The sequence below is a fragment of the Lynx rufus genome, unplaced genomic scaffold (genome assembly GCF_022079265.1).
Source record: "Lynx rufus isolate CCGP_SWC_20201006 ecotype Redwood Valley unplaced genomic scaffold, mLynRuf1.p SCAF_9, whole genome shotgun sequence".
In the NCBI taxonomy this organism is placed as follows: domain Eukaryota; kingdom Metazoa; phylum Chordata; class Mammalia; order Carnivora; family Felidae; genus Lynx; species Lynx rufus.
The window spans coordinates 86,427,692-86,441,222 of record NW_025814897.1 but is presented as its reverse complement, the minus strand read 5'-3'; the positions used below and the strand labels follow the sequence as shown (position 1 = coordinate 86,441,222).

Below are 13,531 nucleotides of genomic sequence, written 5' to 3'. Positions count from 1 at the left end.
CATTTCTGTGAGTATTTCTCTGGACAGATCTCTAGAAATGGAATGTACTGAGTCAAAGTGACGAATACTCTTTATGCTCATGTCTCAATCACCGTGTGAAATGTTCTTTTCGGCACTGCTTCCCCTCACCCATCCTCTTTTCTCTAATTCCATTCCTCTCAAAATACTTGAAAGCAAGCCCAAGATGCTAACAGGTGCTTGGGGGAATGGTGCTCTAGATTTGAGAAGAAGAAAAAGTAGAACATCGCTGTCTCTTCTTTGCTCAGAGCATCCTTGGCTGCCTGTGATCAAACAAAAATAGACTTTTCTCTTCCTTTGAGTCAATGTCCTCGCAAATCTTGCTGAGATGATCTTTTCCCCAAGAGAGACAAAGGCCGGTTTGCTTTTTTTTTTTTTTAATCTTCTGTAGGTGACCTGGCTGGTAGAAAGCAATAGTCGTGGATATTTGTGGAGGAGGGCAGCATTTCAGTATAATAGTGACCATATTCCTGAAGGAGACGGTGGCAACTTGACTGATTTTCTAAAACCCTGCAAATTGTCATCACAGGATAAAGCACCTTAACGATGCCAGATGAGTCGTTTCTGTGTCACGTAAACGTTGGAAGAAAATAGTTCTACCCCTAGTTCTCCAATGTAAAGTATTTACCAACACATATTATATCTCCAAACCCTACAATTTACTACTTTGGTCATTTTTCTCTTTGTTAAAACTGAGAACCCACAGCTGGATATATTGTAGAAATGTAAGTCTTATTTATGTGGGCATCTCTAACATTTTTACTTCTCTTTTTCTTGGGCCACACTTAAATGGGAGACCTGTGTCCCCTCAGTCAAAAAACCCCCAAAGGAGGCTTTCTCAGGAAACCTGAAACCACAATGCTGTCTCAGCTCCTGGCCGATTTTGCTAACTCTCCAACAGAGGGCAGTGCATTTCTCTCATTGGTCTGCTTAAGTTTGAAAAACACTAGGTAAAAACATACTATTGTCAGCGTCTGAAAATCCAAGCACCTTTTCCTTTATTAAACTCACTCTCAGCCCACTTCTGAGAACAATACACCAGGGAATATTCCAAACACAGGATGGACACAGGAGATTTAAGGGTTCCTTATGCTAGAAATAGTACAATCGTTTGGGTTCAAAACTATGAGCGGAGTAAAGTATTTTCCTAATGTCCTGAAGTTCTCTTTTTTTACTGCTTTGGTTTTTTGCTTTAGTTGTGGTTTTTTAAACCTCACCATCCTGGAAGGTCAGGAGAGTTGATTTGGAAGAATCTTTGATTATAAATAGTTTAATCTTGTCCCAGTACTATTCATTCTCAAGTTTTATCTGTTGTCAATTTAGATATTTCTTATGAGGAGAAAAAAAAAGGTTAGAAGTCTGATGAGTTCCAGAGCTAAGAAGGGGAGCCAGGAGTGAGCACACTTTGTTGTGTTGACTGAAGGACCTGCCACTCTTGGCGAAAAGAATTTGTCATCAATTGCAAACAATCCTACACAGTTTCCCTTAGATTGGCACAATGATTTTCAGCATAATGAAGAGCTGGGTCCGATGCCAATCACTGTCTGACTGCCAGTTAGAGTTTCCATCCTTCAAACTTTACCACAAGGGAGATAAAGCTGAGGAAGAACTGCCCAGAGGAGTCTGGGAAGAGAGTAGGAGAAAAGCCGAGGAAGGAAACAGTCATTGCTTTGTCCTCCCTGGATCACTGTCTGCATACTGTCTGGTATCCTGAGGGCCCCGGCCTAGGTGGCCTGCTTCCTGGTGCAGCAACTGAGACCCAAGCTGGGTTCCTCTAGCTTGCATTCACGTGGTAGTTTGTCTCCCAAGATGGCTCCCATAACCAAGGGTGCTGGCATTCATATCCCTCTGGGGCCCCCTCCCTCCTCACCCCAGGAATCTGCATTTAGCCAATAGGGTGTGGCAGAAATGATATTGTGCCAAGACTTAAGAAGGCCTTTCACTTGTGTGCTCTTGTAAGCCATCCACCACGTACGAAGCCCAGCTACCCTGCTGGAGGGAGTCCACGCAGAAGGGTTCTGCAGGGTAACTCTTCACAGAGAAAGACCCCCACATGTGAGTGAGGGAACCATCTTCAACCTGGCTGTCCTCACATAACACCAGCCCACTCACCATCTGATTACAACCGCATGAGTGATTCCCAGGCCAGACCAGCAGAAGAACGTCCCAGCCGAATCTAGTCAGCTCGCAGAATCATGAGCGATAATAAAAACTATGTTAAGCTGTTAAGTTTGGAGGTGGCTCGTTACACAGCATTAGATAACAGAAGCTATCACTTTGGCACTTTCCGGGTGAGGCATAGAGGCACGGCTGTCATGAGAACCAGGCTCCCAGCTCTGCTGGCACAAAAGAGGAGAGTGAATGTGGTATTTGTGAGGCAGAGGATAGGTTCTCTGCTGTGACCAGGAGACCCGAAGTCTAGTCCTGGCTGTGGCACCAACCAGCTATGACTTCTTCACTAGCTTGCATCTCTGCTCAACCAGGAGCTGCTTGAGGCCAGGAACAAAGTTTTATTCCTTCATATACACCCCAGCACCCTGTGTGTGATTAGGATCTACTGTGGTTACATAGATGTTAGATGGGTGACTTGGGGGTGAATTAATGAAATAGCTAATGACACCATTTCATTTATCAGTCTTTTGGCTTGCTCTTTGGGGCACCAGCCTTTCCCAGGCATCCCCAGCAAAGGTTGAACACAAGCTTTGGTGGGTTTGAGCTTTGTAACTAAAAACCCACCAGAAACCAGGCCCAACTAAGAGGAACCTAACAGTGTTCAGAGTCTTCAAAAATTCTTGATTGATATCACCTTAGACCAGAGTCATTAAACTTAAATGCTGGCAGGAAGTAGACAGGGGAATCGAGGAGTGCACTGAACATGCCCCGGCCCCTATGGTTCTCCCACCAGGGTCACCATGCAGGGTTAGGAATCTCCAGAGGGGGCAGTGCTGGTCTTGTGCTCACTCCCCAGCATCCAGACTACTGCCCAACACCAAGATGTTTGTTGAACAAAGGAATTAGCCTGCTTCCCTTTTCACAACCATTGGAAGAAGCAGCAAAGAAAAAGGAGAAGTGAGGAGGGAAAGGTAGAAGGGGAGGAGACCAAAACTAGTTACAATTCATTGAGCATTTACTGCATGCCTGGTGTGGTAGCAGATTTTCCCCCTATATTATCTCATTAAACCCTTACAGCAAAGGCAAGAGCCTGATTTTATGATCCCTGTGTTATAAATGAGAGATTTGAAGCTCAGCGAGGTTGAGTTATCACCGAAGTTCATACGACTAGGAAGTGGCTGAGCTGGAGTCCAAACTTGACTCTGTCTGCCTTTGTGCTTCTCACAGATGACTCAAAACTGGTTTTCTACCTTCCCAGGTCCAGCGATGAGACCTTGTCACTCAGTCTCTTCATCTGCAAAATGGGGATAATAGTAGTGTCTACTTCCTAGGGCTGTTGTAAGGATGAAACTAGCTAAAACCTGGAAAATGCTCAGAAATGGTCAGAATAATACATGGTAGCTGCTCAATTAAAAAAAATTAGCATTTTTTTCATTTTTGTTATTTTCCTTTCTTTACTCTCCCACTGAACTTTGCCCAACACTGCACCAAAAGTCGAGTGTCACTCTTGGTAAGCTGCCCAAACTTCAGAATCTGCAGTCTGTTTTCTTACATTTTATTTAAAAATTTTTTTTCAGCAATTTGTCTCTTTTCTTGTTATAGTTTTGTTTGTTCTGTGCTCACAGTCTGCTTTTACACACGCATGTTACCTAAGCTAGCTGATCAGAATCATATCTTCTAAAAATGGGCCAGTGGAGAGACATGTTGGTGCATAAGATAGTCTCGGAGTGAGAACACCTAGGTACAGCCATCCCTGATTGGCTGTGTGACCCTGGCAAGTCACACCATCTGTCAGAGCCTTGGTTTCCCCATCTGTAAAATGAAAACAGTAGTTAACTGCTCATGTCTCTCTTGGTGCTGGTTGAGGATCCATTGTGGTGCTGTCTGGGGACTCACGATGACAGGGACAAATGACAGACTGTCCCGGGATGCTGCAGAAACCCCAGAAGCTGGGGCAAACCCCAGGCAGGTCAACAGCCCCTGTAAGAAGGCCGAGCATCTGAATAATGAACATGTTATTTAAATGGAGCTGGGGCCCTGTGCAGTGCTGAGAAGTCATTTTCCACAGTTCACTGTTCTCCTAGTCAATGGGGCTTGACTTGATTATCCTTCCTCCGGGCTTCAGATGTGGGTACCATTTGAGATTTGTTAAAAATTAGCTAAATAAAATTGTCCCCTCCTCCCCAGCAATAGTGTATGTGAGTGATGGGGCTTTCATAGGCTAATTTCTTAGGTGGATGTCAATCTGAGACCAGAAAATACACTTCATATGTCTATATATGTAGGGCCGTGCAAGTGTGTAGATAGAATTTTTCATATTTAGAGGGGAAAAAATTAGAACAAAAAGCCTGACTAGGAGCCTCCAAATAAGAGTGAGCCACATCGTGCGGATTTCACAGAGGCTGCCCCTGATCTCACCCCGTTTGGCAACTGTCTGTTAGGCCGACAACAAAGCTCGTGTTTTTATTGTTGTGTGATTTCAAACAGCTTGAGATTTTTTTGTTTTAATTTGGGTCTATTTTTTTTCCCTTTTTAAAAAAAAAAATTTTTTTTAAATTTACATCCAAGTTAGTTAGCGTATAGTCCAATAATGATTTCAGGAGTAGATTCCAGTGATTCATCCCCTATGTATAACACCCAGTGCTCCCAACAAGTGCCCTCCTTAATGCCCCTTACCCATTTAGCCCATCCCTCACCCACAACCCCTCCAGCAACCCTCAGTTTGCTCTCTGTATTTAAGAGTCTCTTATGTTTTGTTCCCCTCCCTGTTTTTATCTTTTTTTCCTTCCCTTCCCATGTATATCTGTCAAACAACTTGAAATGTTTTAAACAAAGAAATAAAACGTTTGAGTAAACTAATTGAAATGTTATTTTAAAATAATTTTTAATAAAGAGATAACCCTGTTTTCAGATTCTAAAAGTATACCATGGAAAATTTGAAAAGTGCAGGAAAAAAAAATCACTACAATCATCCTATTCAGAAATGACACTTCAAGCATTTTCTTGCCATCTCTTTAATATACACGTAAATCTACATAGAAATTCACGTGCAAAATTGGATCATGCTGGATATATGGTTTTCTGTATTGCTTTTTTCACCTAACATTATGATGTGTGCTTTTTTGTCCCTATACTGTTGAATAGCTTTCAAAATCATGATTCTTAATGGTTACATAATTTCATCAAATGGATGGAGGATGATTTATTTAAACACTTCCTGGTTGCTGGAAATTTAGGTTGAATTGGAATAACTTTTCAATGAGAGGAAAAAAATGATGCTAGCTATTTATGAGGCAACAATGATTTCTCACCCTGCATGAGCAGCCAGCAATAAAAGTCAGCCACACAATCTGGTATGTGATGAAAGGTCCAGAAATGGCCAGGAAACGGATGGGGAAATCGTAAGGGATAAAGTGAGTTATTAGTGTTTATTATTTATATGGTAAAGTAAATATATACAGCTCAGGACCAAGCATTCGCTTGTCAGCAACTTGCAACCAGTCAATGGTCCCTTGGAGCCTGGACAGTGCTGAAATCCACAAATCAAGATGGCACCATTAGGGGACATGGTAAGTTAGCCATTCCTGATGGAAGAGCTCCTTCTGGACCATCTCAATGCAAGTCTGTTCCCTTGGCCTTAGGATAACTTTCATTTCAGAGGACAATACCTATAGTCTCCTGACAATTTGCAAGAGAGAGAGAGAGAGACAGAGAGAGAAAATGTGTGTGGGTCTGTGTGTGTGTAGAAAGGAGGAATGGGCTATTTCCTTTGTATCCTCTGTAGTTTTGTCCCCTGGGATAGCAGCCTCCAGTGGCCACACCCTGACCCTTGCTTGTTATGTTGAGGTGAGAAGTTTTCTTCATCTCATGTACAAAAGACAGTGATTATTATGTCCAATTAAGAGGTAAGGAAATAAAGTCAAAGATAGGTGCAGTGACAATCAGGACTTCTTTTTGAAAATGACAAACTAAAACTCAAGACCTAAAGTCCCACATCATAACAGCACACCAGCTGCCTCCACAGGACAACATTTGTGTATCTTCCAGACTCTGCTTTCCTTTACTATTTATTCTTATTTGGCAGTAAAAATATCTCTCATGAAGAAGAAAAAGATAATTTGAGAAAGAAATTCTTTCTCATTCTTATAACCAGATATGGGGCTTCCCCTCAGACCCCCTAGCCCCAGTGTTCTGAATCCTTCTTTCCCACTCTATTTTTCTCTAAAGCACATATTCCATCCAACATAGTGTAAATTGAAAAACAGGTTTTTCATGTTTATTTATTTATTTTGAGAAAGAGAGTATGGGCAAAGGAGGGTCAGAAAGAGAAAGAGAGAAGGATAATCCCAAGAAGGCTATGCACTGTCAGCACGGAGGTCCATGTGGGGCTCAATCTCACAAACCATGAGATCATGATCTGAGCAGAAATCAAGAGTCCGACGCTTAACCGACTGAGGCAGCCAGGCACCCCCAGCATAATGTAGATATTCTGTAGATTTTACTTAAAAGCCAAAAATGTCTCCCGATTAGAAGTAGACTCCACTAGAATTAGGTCCTTTCAAAACAGTGTGGAGACAGTAGAATATGTTATAGCTATGATTTATTGAGTACCTACAATTTGTCAAAAACCTTCCAGACATTACTTTAAGTTTTGGAATAACCTAGTGGGAAGAATACATTTTTTTACCATGTTTTTACAGTTGAAGAAACCCACAGTTTGGAATGGTGACCTTAGCAACTCAGGGTCACAGATCTCTTATAGATTGGGTTGTGACCCAAGTCAGCCTGACTCCAAAGCTATTTCCCTTCATATTGTTCTTGCTTCAGTGGGTTGAGAGAGACAACTGGGTCACTGTGGCATCCAGCTAGGTCTTTCCTGTCTGGTGTCTAGGGGATGACCCAAGGACATGGAGCAGGTTCTGGTTCCCAGGGCTTTCCAGGAAGGGCTCCCCATCCCCCAGGCTTCTTAGCCACCATTTTCTCCTGACCAACAAATCCCTTGGTCTGAAACCATTACTTGTCCCTTTAAGGCATAGACTTGGACTCTCAAAGCTGCTCATGAATGGACTTATCAGATTCTGCTCTGGGCGCCAAGAGCAGAAGAACCCTTGCCAGCCCAGAAATGGGAACATTTAGAACACTGGGAAACGTGGAAGTCAAATTTTCCCCACTTTTACGTGTTCCTCTGAGTAGGAACCAAACCCATGACATGGGCATATTCCAAAACAGGGACATGGGGAGTTTTTGTGAAATGGCCTAGAGATTCTGAAGTTATATTGTTTCTAATGAAGGCACAGCTTTGCACACACACGTACGTTAACTCAAGGTCGGCAGTTCCTTGGGGAGCTGTATCCATATCCCTGGACTTACCTTTTGCCAGCACTTTTGGCTTTGTAGATAAATATTTTAAACTCTTTTTTAAAAAAAAATAGCACCTGAAGATTTTTATCAAAGAAAATCTTACCTTGTAACCTAGTATGCAAGTCAAAGCAAGACAGGGATGCTTGGGCAGGAGGTGGAAGTCTCTCCAAAAGCCCTTGCTTTCTCCCTCTACCCCAGATCTGTCTTCCCCTAGACCCCTCGGACCTCTGGAAAGCCGGTCCTAGATTGTCTGATTCGGGAGAAGATGACTTCTAACAGCCCAGCAGTGGCACTGGACCACCTCACGGCCTCCATTTCCATTATCGCTAGTGATGGACCCACTGAAAAAAATGCATTCCAGTAAATTCAGGTGGGCAGCAGCTGTGACTCTGCACAGGACACGCCAAAACCAACACTGTGCCTGTGTCCCAGACGATCAGGCCCCCCAGTGCTGTGAGCAACTTTACTGGGTAACCCACATGGGGCAGCATGCACAAGAACGAGGCATATTATCTGAATATGGAATCAGTAGTTTTGCAAGATGTGGCTCTCAATTTTCTATTCTAACTTGCCATGAACTTCATAATTTTTATATCAGAGAAAATAAAATCTCATATTAAATTCTATAATTTATGAAACTGATTTTACTTGTTCATGAATTCTGCAAATACTGTCATGTGCCTGCAACGTGCCAGGCACGTTTCCTCTTGTGGACACTGGGAAAATAATAATAAACAACATGAATGAAAACCATGTAAGTTTCACAGCTCTATCCTATTTTTAACAATTATAAATGATATTTTTCCTCTGGGTGTATGTCCCCCCTACCTCCTCCCATGTGAATGCCCAAAAGTTAACTTCTTTCCCTGTCAGAGGAAATGTTTTATCTGAACTTCCTCATGCCATCAGAATGGCTATTTTAAACTGCTCTTTTTTAAAAAGGCATGTGTTCAGATTTGTTGCGCTACTTGTAACACAAATTTAAAACAGCTTATGATCAAATGGCATTTTAAAATTTGTCTTGATTCATGTGAAAGTAATTTGGATTCACATTAGCATTCTGGAAACTGATCATTAACACTTTTTAACTGATTTTGTAAACACATTTTGCTTCCAAAATAAACATAAACAGGAAAGGAGAACACTCAGTGTAGCTGAGGCATGAAGATACACACATTAAGGGGAAGGGCAGGGTCGCCACCATAAAATGGTAAAGGCGCTTGAGAGTCATTTGATTACCAACTCACTTCGTGAAAAATCTGCAAGAAAGATGTGAATAATTTAATATTTGCCTGATGGGGGGATTTCAAGCTGCAGAGTTGTTTGTCTATCACGGATCATTGCAAATAATTAAGATGGGGTGGGAGGTGGGGACTGATTAACGTTTGATAAGTCAGGAGAGGGACAGCATGTGGCAGGGATGAGCAAATTGGCTGGGTTGCCTCCATGCTTAGCCAGGATGGGAGTTGCGGAGATAAACAAAAATCAGAAAGTTGTAGCTGTCCAGCCCTCCTCCGGTCAATGCTGGGAACCCCTCAACAACGTTCCCACTAAGGGGTTGCCCAGCCTCAGCCTGGATACCTCCAGTGGCTCTGTCACCTTCCTATGACATCCCATTGACCCACACGCTTTAGTCCTGAACAGTTTGGCATTTAAAAGTACATCTTCCAGGGTCAGTTGAGTGCACAACTTCAGCTTAGGTCATGATCTCATGGTTCGTGAGTTCGAGACCCACATTGGGCTCGCTGCTGTGAGCACAGACAGAGCCCGCTTCGGATCTTCTGTCTCCCTCTCTTTCTGCCCCTCCCCTCCCTCTCTCTCTCAAAAATAAATAAGCCTTTAAAGATAAATAAATAAAAGTACATCTTCCAAAGGAGCCAAAAATAATTGTACATATCTACAGATTCCACGGGAATCTGATTCCTAACCCCCCAGCAACACTCTTGTACCCCTTTTTCTTCTCCTGGTCACCTCACATCCCACACTCTCACAGACATGCTTCCTTCAAACTTGCCTCAACTGCCTCCATCCTGCCCTAACTCCAGAACTCCTGCTACTTCTCCTCCCCCATTTTGCTCTAGATTTTGTATGCAAAAGTATGAAATAACCCTGGAGCCCGCCTGGAAGGCAGGAGAGGAAAAGGAACTCCTTCAGTAAGACTGGACTGTTTTATCAAGCCTCTTACGTTGAACTGCAATGTGGCACTGAGTAGCTTCTGAGTTGACAGAGCACGTGTGGTTTAGGAAAGCAGGTCTGGGAGTCAGGAAGGCTTGGGTTTTCATCCCTCCCCTGGCCCTGAGTGAAATCCTTCCTCTTCCCTGATCTTTACTCTCCTGATCTGTAAAACAACAAGAACATTTACTTCCCATGGGTATGAAACAGCTGAGCATTGGGCACAGTACATGTTCGGTAAATGGAGGGTGTAACTCTTCTTACCACTACAGTCTTGCCTCTAAAAGGTCCAACATTCTGGTCTGAGTTGCTCCCTCCTCAGTGTTAATCCAGTTCAACAGATGCCAACAGGGCACTTGTTCCTGCCAGGACGTGCTGGAGCTACAGATTTGAAGGTGACAAAGAGAAGGTCCCTTTTCCTGAGAAGCACCAACTCACTCACTTGTCACTCCTTATAGAATGCATGGAACGGAACCAGTAAACTGAAGTTTACACTTACAGAAGGAAAGGAAAAGAGTCTGCTTTAAGATAGGCGCCGTTGTTCTGTGTCTCTGTTGGCTTGAGGATGGTGAAGTAGAAGGCAAGGTGTTCTGCCATCCCTTAGCTATACATGGATTGCTGGGCCTCATGGAGCTCAGTTCATTCTTCTCTGAAATGGGGGCTCCACAGCTTGCCTTCCCTGTACCTCTAAGCCTTAGTGAGGAAAAAAAAAAAACAGAGTGAAAGGGATTTGGAACTGTAAAGTGCCATGAAAGTCTAATGTTGTTGCTATCCTAGTTACTAGTGTGACCTTGGATTCCCCCAATTTCTTCCCCTACAAGTTGGAGAGGTAGTGCCCTGAAGACGGCCCAAGCATAGGAACACTCTGCTGGCCCCTTACCCCTATTTTGTCCCTACCTTAATAAGCTGGAAGAACCACAGTATCCTCAGCCATTGCCCGCAAGAATCAGGACTCTGGTTTCAGGTGACGAAATTTAAACTGCCTTGAGGAAGAAAGAGAAAGGCATTGACTATGTAAGGTGCCCATGTGTCCCAAGGCCACTCCAAGTTCAGCTGTGGGATATGCTCCTTCAAACCATATAGTTTTTGGAAAGGACTTCTGTGGCTAATCATACTTCTCTGGCCACAGTGACTGGTCCAAAATGGATACTGCCTGATGCTGACGGCACCTGTCTAACCTGCACACAGGGCAGGCTGGAAGTGTCAGAGTTCATTAATACGCCCCAGGCAACCTGCAACCAGTGAGGTGCAGGAGTTGGTGCATATAGTCCAGCTTCCTCACTCCTCAGCTGGTGTGTATCCAGTCTGGGTGCCAAAAGGGATCGCCAGAAAAACCCAGTACTCAAGAGAAATCAGGTTTCGAGGCAACATTTTTGCAAAACAAAAGTTAACACCAAAATTCCATGTGTACAAAATCTCAAAAGGTTAAATAAGAGCTGTGCTGATAAGACTACTTTTTCCTTTTGTCTCAGGCTCTACTATGGCCCAGCTGGACACTGCTGTGCGTCTTTTAACTGCTCGTTTGCAAGCCCAGTAAACAAGAGAAGCGAGAGTAGCTTCAAACAGGCTGAGATGTCGTCCTCACCAGGCTTCTAATTGGAGCCACCTGTGGTCTGCCTTGACTCGGGGTACCACCCCCAGTAATGTTGCCCAGGGCTCCCTGGCAGGGGCAAGGCAGGGACATGTGGAAGCAGTAGACTGAGGACATGTGGGCAGTTTATTCTTTGATGTCCTTGGAAGAGTGGTCACAGATTGCATGATCTAAGTCAACAACCAGGACAGATAACCCTCAGGAGAATGAAGGTCATTTCAACTAACATGGTAAGTTCCTATGAGAGGACTTTAAATCAGCGCTCTCTCTCTCTCTCTCTCAGATCTTTTCTTTACATCTGTGGGTACCCCTGCCAGGTAACCGAATAATACAAAGCACATAGCATATAGGAGAATGGCTTCTTTCTAAGCACCCCCCAAATGATGGAACTACCTAGAGATTAGTGCCTTTTTTGTGGGGAAGACTTTGATCATTGTGCCATTAGAGACCAAGGTTGGAGGAAGCCAAGCCCACAATCAGAATGTAATTGAAGTATGTTACCTATAATAGGTTCAGATGTTTGTGATCTTCAGCACTTTATGAATTCTGCAGCAGATGGGCGAGGGCCAGGTAGCAGGCGAGAACAGACTGGGTAAGGCAGGCTGGCACTCTGACAAGGGCAGCCCCAGCTGTGGTCCGGGTGTTATTCAGCACGCCCACCCACTGCACCAGCAGCCTGCCTTCCCGAGCTCGTGGCCACGGCCGCTTTAATGAAGAGTGGAGGTAAGCATGAATCCCGGCTTTCCAGGGATCGCAACATTTGAGAAACCCAGAAGAATCGACATGATGGAAATGGTGCCAAGTTCTTCTGCCTCTTGCTTTTCAACAAAAAAGAGAAAGAAAGAAGGAGAGAGAAGAGAGGGAATCTGCTAATAAAATGCATGTCTAAACACTTTCTAATTTTCCGAGGCTTTTAATTTTTTTCCCTCAAAAATTCCATACTGGAGAGGGAAAAGCAGAGTAACAGCTGACAAAAGGAATCTTGAATGGATACAAGAATTTACGTGAGCTGGTGTAATGGGCAAGATACTGTAGTTGGAGTTTCAAATCCTCGCCCTGTCAGTTTCCCATTGTGTGACCATGAGCCAGGTTCTCAAGTGGCCCAGCTTCCTGTTTCCCCACCTGTCAAATGACCAAAATCGTGTATGTCTCCCCAGCTGTTTGCCTCACAAAATGAGGTAATATGTTAGTAGCTAATACAGTAAAATTTTGGATTGTGAGTAACTTGTTCTGCGAGTATTCCACAAGATGAGCAAACATTTCTAATAAATTTTCACTTGATAAACGAGCGATGTCTTACAATACGAGTAGTATGTGATGCGGAACATCACATGATCACAACTGAGTCAATGGTTCTTCTCTCTCTCTCTCTCTCTCTTGCTCACTGCAGGATTGTGGGTGATCATCTCCCTTGCTCGGATGCTCAGTCTCAGGCCACAGTGTTTGGTAGAAATCAGTGATTTTTCAGAACATTGGAAGGTGTCCATAACTGGCACTAGTGTATTTTTTGTCACTTCAAAGCACCTATGGATAGTCCTTTGCTTTTCCATACAAGAGTAAGCTTAGGAATGCTTTGCCTCATTCTAGGTCTGGCTGCCTGCAGATATAGACCCGTTCCTCTGCTGCCTTATTGCCAGTTACATTAAATACAGTATATGACAAGAGTTTATTAATACTATCCTGCAGTCAACATCTGTGAGAGTGTATACAATGGCCCCTGTGCAGAAAAAAGGGGACGTGACCAACCCAGTGCTTGAAACCCACAGCCAGTGTCGCTTCATCCAGGTCCACCACTGAATGGCTGTAATCTTGGACAAATTATTTATATTCTTTGTCTCCAGTTTTCCCATTTGTAAGGGAGAATGATAACAGGGCCTAACACACAGGGTTGTTACGAGAATTTAAGAGTTAATATGTAAAAACCTGACCGACAATGAGTGCCCAGTAAACACAATAAAACCTTGGTCTGTGAGCATAATTCGTTCTGGAAACATATTTGTAATCCAAAGCACTCGTATATCAAAGCAAACTTCCCCATAAGAACTAATGGAAACTCAGATGATTCATTCTACAACCCAAAAATATTCATATAAAAATGATGGCAAAACTGTAATATAATACAAAATAATAAAGAGAATACAAAATATAAAGAAAAATAAACAAATAACCTGCACTTACCTTTGAAAACCTTCATGGCTGGTGTGAGGGAGACAGAAGACAGGAGGGTTATTGTGTAGGACGACTTTCCCTAATGGAATCACTGCTCTCTATTGGCTC

The 13,531-nt window shown here is 43.4% G+C and overlaps 1 long non-coding RNA gene across 1 annotated transcript in view; it reads left to right on the top strand.

The window, feature by feature from the left end:
* LOC124505760 (uncharacterized) overlaps positions 1-12,147 on the top strand; it is a 95,670-nt gene extending 83,523 nt beyond the window's left edge. Inside the window, exon 2 of the long non-coding RNA XR_006960707.1 lies at positions 11,136-12,147. This is a non-coding gene — a long non-coding RNA (uncharacterized LOC124505760). The remainder of the gene's footprint in view (positions 1-11,135) is intronic.
* Positions 12,148-13,531: the final 1,384 nt, after the last annotated feature.